The sequence below is a fragment of the Berghia stephanieae genome, chromosome 4 (genome assembly GCF_034508935.2).
Source record: "Berghia stephanieae isolate SIO BIC M18660-M18661 chromosome 4, UCSD_Bste_1.3, whole genome shotgun sequence".
Classification (NCBI taxonomy): Eukaryota; Metazoa; Mollusca; class Gastropoda; order Nudibranchia; family Aeolidiidae; genus Berghia; species Berghia stephanieae.
In genome coordinates this window covers 12,625,362-12,630,234 of record NC_088363.1, presented here as the reverse complement: position 1 = coordinate 12,630,234, position 4,873 = coordinate 12,625,362, and positions in this window count along the sequence as shown.

The window sequence follows — 4,873 nt, the reverse complement described above, 5'->3', positions numbered from 1 at the left end:
GGCCCTCACGTCTGCCAGACGTTTGTCCGCCAGTCGAATGAAACCAAAGAACGGATGGACGAGCCCTAGATACTTGTTGGGCGTCTTCAATAATTCATCAGACAGGGGCTAGAACTAGAAGAAGAAGAAGCAGAGAGCAGGGGACTCAAAACATCTCTCACTTTAACCCCGGTTGTGTCGTGAAACACATTCATTACGTTTTACAGAAGCCAGGGAGGAACCTGATAGATTAGTTGATAGGGTACTCGCCTCACACGCAAAGGAACCGAGATCAATCCCGGGTGCGGGAGAGATTATCTATTTTCTGACCTAGCCCCCCCCCCCCCCACACACACACAAACACAAACACATACACTCCGGTCCACCCAGCAGTGGTTGGGTAGCTGGGTCTGTTTGATCTAGCGGTAAGTACTGTGCGTGGACAATCATCATCCTATCAAAAGGGTAGCAAGCAATTGCTATAGTCCATTTCACGCAATAGAAACCGGGATAAACTCCGGTTCTTTGGGATTAATGGCTGTGAAGGACGTATAATACAAAAAGCTATTTATTGATGTTATGGGTTTAGGTTAGAGGAGAAAAAGGGTGTCATATTCGACAAATTGGTGGTAGATAGGCTGTCAAATTTTGGATTATTATTATTATTATTATTATTATTATCATCATCATCATCATCAATTATTATTATATTATTATTATTATTATTTATTATTATTATTATTATTATTATTATTATTATTATTATTATTATTATATTATTATTATTATCATCATCACCATCATCATCACCATCATCATCATCATCATCATCATCATCATCATCATCATCATCATCATCGTCATCATTCAACCAAGAGGAACCGACGAAAACAAAATCCTTCCCTAGTTTTTCGAAATAAGTCCATACTGATTTCTAGTCCTACTTTTATGTTGAATGTTACACAAACGACCTTTGACACAGCTGAAATATCCTTCTTATGTCTTCCTCTTGTTTCTTATTAATGAAGTCAGATTGACTGACTGAGAGACTGAGAGACCCACTTTTTGGAACGTCCTGAATTAATCATAGAAGAAACAGATCAAGAGACTCCAAGTCTTTCCCTTTGAACTTTAAGTCCTTAACCCCCAACCCTAGATTACACATTCCTTACGTTTTACACAAACCCGTCATTCATTCATTCATTCATTCATTCATTCATTCATTCATTCATTCATTCATCCCGTGATCTGATGATCGTTGGGGGAATACACGGGATGTAGCTCTCACCACTTTCCGCCATTCATCTCTATTGCTGGCCTTCTCCAAGAGTTCTTCCATTTTCATTCCTGTCCATTCCTTGATGTTGTCCATCCAAACTTTCCTTTGTCTTCCTCTTCTTCTTCCTCCTTCAAGGATACCCTCCATCACCGTTCTGCACAGAACGTCATGCCTCACATTGTGGCCAAACCATGACAGTTTCCTTCTTCTATCTGTGGTGATGAGAGGTTCCTGTCGTCCTAGATATCGTCAAAAGAGGTGATTTTGCCTCAAAATGAAACTTTATCTCTGTGAATTTGGACCATTTTCAATAATCTCCGAGCAAAGGAGTTCAGTTATTGTGCATGATCGATATTACATTTCCATGTTGCCGAGGTCATTGGTCACATTGAAATATGTGCTCAAAATGACCCACATAGTGAGTAGTGTGTACAGTTTGAGAAATATCCAACGTCACAATTGGTCATTTAGCTCATCATGACTCATGGGTATGTTTACAACTTTCAATAAACAAAGCAACATGTCTACATGTATTGAGAAATGTCCAATCGTTGTACGGCAACAAATCATGTGATCGATGACTAGGTTGGACGAAAACATGAATATAGATCGCTCCCATTCACTACATTATATTGGTGGATGTGCATTTTCTGTTCAAACCTGTTATGATGTAACTGTTTTTCCGAAAGGTTCCAAATTTTTGCCTAAGAAATGTATTTTATGTTCAAGGCATTTTGTGATATTTAATTTCAGCACAAGGGCATTCAGTTTGAAACACCCGGTATTTTACAGAGAAATATTAATTTAAACGGCTGTTTTAAAAACAATAGCATAGAGCTGAGTGACGTCAAATTCGTTCCATCTATAGATAGTATGCGCTTGGCTTAGAAGCTCCGGAAGTATAACGGAACAACACACAAAATTATGTGTAACCATGAACTGTTATAGTCTGGATAATACAGTTTAGTGAGAATTACTCATAAACGGGGATGGCAAAAAACAATAACAAAGACCTGAGTGACGTCCACTTCATTCTATCTAATAGCCTATCCGACTAGAACCGAATCCCGTCTCTAACGGGTTTGATTGAGGCCAGTGAAATCACAACACAGTCGATTCGTGATAGTCGGTCATGGAATCCAGAATGTCAAAGGTTGAAGTCACCTGGATACAGGTATCTTTTTCTGTGTGAGCGCCAAGAGTCACGCAAGTTCAAATTAGGCTCGAGCACGTGAGCCGTGAAAGAATTGATGAAGATGACATCATCAATCAGATCTACCAGACAAAAGATGGAATGAAATTGACGTCATTCACTTTGTTATTGTTTTTTAGACAGTCATTTTAATGAATAATGCTCATTAAATTTAATCAGACTGTTGATGCTATGTATTTAGGTAAAACACTCAAGTGAGCCGTGAAAGAATTGATGAAGAAGGCATCAGTCAGATCTACCAGACAAAAGATGGAACGAACTTGACGTCACTCAGCTTTGTTATTGTTTGTTTACACTGCCATTTTAATGAATAATGCTCATTAAATTTAATCAATCAGAATGTTGATGCTATGTGTTTAGGTAAAACACTCATAAGATTCGCCAGCAAAATTTAGCATACAAACACACAAAACTGTGTGTTGTCTTGAACGTTTATAGTCTGATTGACATAATTCAGTGAGAACGTATCACGAACAAGTTGTCTAAAATTAAAACCAAAGAGCTAAGTGACGCCAATTTCCTTCCTTCTATTGATAGTTCGAAGTTGACGTCACTCCGGCCTTTGTTATTGTATTTTGCCATCCGCGTTTATGAGTAATTCTCACTAAACTGTATTAACTAGACTATAAACGTTTAAGGTTCCACATAGTTTTGTGTGTTGGTCCGTAGCCATCGTTATGTTATAGCCTGATACTGAAATCCAAAAGGACTGGTAGTTTGACGTCATTATTTGGTTTTTGCACTGCTCATGGAAACAAGTTATTTCATTGGTTGAACTATTGAATACAACTCACGATTTGTTTTCTTTTGTGGCAAAAGACTTGTATTTTGACGTCATTTTTTTGGTCAGTGTCAGGCCATGAGTTTACGAAGGCCACGGTTGGTCCGTTATACTTCGGGATGACCATGTTGTGAGCTCCTTCGCCAAGCGTATTGATAGTTCGAAGATGACGTCACTAGGGTCTTTGTTATTGTTTTTTTGCCATCCGCGTTTATGAGTAATGCTCACTGAAGTGTATTAACATGACTATAAACTTTCATGGATACACACAGTTTTGTGTGTTGGTCCGTTATACTTCCGGATGGCAATGTTGTGAGCTTCTAAGCCAAGCGCATAATATCTATACTGTCTGTAGATAGTTCGAAGATGACGTCACTCAGGTCTTTGTTATTGTTTTTTGCCATCCGCATTTATGAGTTATGCTCACTGAACTGTATTAACCCGACTATAAATGTTCATGGATACACACAGTTTTGTGTGTTGGTCCGCTTTACTTCCGGATGGCAATATTGTGAGCTTCTTAGCCAAGCGCATACTATCTATAGAAGGAACGAAACATAGAATGAAAATGACATCATTCAGCCCTTTGTTATTAATTTTAGACATCCATTTTGATTATTGCTTTTCAGTAAATCATATCGTTCAAGGACACACACAGTTTTGTGTGTTGGTAAGTTATGTCAGGCTGGCAGATGTTGTTAATATTTTGCCTAAATGCGTAGCATCAATAAAGGTTAAAGGTTACAAAGAATTCTGTTTGTTGGTGCAAATCATCTTGAGCGTCGTCTCTGTCGGATAAAATTGTAATATCGCCTAACGTTCGTCATTTCTCGTTCCACATGTTACGTGTTGTTGTCAGTCTGGGACCCTTTGTAAAGCGCTTTGAGCATGTTTAGTGGATATTGCACTCGCATAAAAGCTCAAGATTTTTAGGGGTTTTTTTTTTCTAAAGTTCAGAGAATGTAAATATCTAAGTTTTTTCCAAAGGAACAGAAAACAATTTAATTGTTATAATGATGAGAATGGCAGACTTTCTCCAAGGGAGATAAATACTGTAATCATCTCAGTTGTATCGGCGTCATTACAAAACATCAAGCACTACTTTTCTTATTCAACTTCTTGATAATAATTGAAAAATCCCAAATTGAAAAGTTATTCAAATTAAAGAGTAAACGTGTTTTTAATCAGGGGCCCGAATAGCTCAGATTGTAGAGCGCTCGAGTCGCAAGGGAGGTGGGTTCGATCCCATCGTTTTCTTCTTCTTTACCTGTGCATCTATGTGGTCTAGTGGTATGACACTCGTTTTTTGATCGGAAGGTCCTGGCTTCAAGCCTCGCTCGTCGCATAGTTGAGTCCTTGGAGAAGGCTCTTTACTCACATTCTCTCACCGTACTCAGTCCTACATGTCAAATGTTGCTGTTGACCAGGGACCCTTTGTAAAGCGGTTTGAGCACGTTTAGTGGATATTGCGCTATATAAAAGCTCAATATTTTTCTGACCCTATTTTTCTGAACACACAGCAGTTGTTAGTAGCCTGGCCTGTTCTGTCGAACTCTGAAGAAAACCCCAACACGTCTTTTAAATATGAGAGAATGTGAATAGGGAGCCTTTTCCAAGGAGT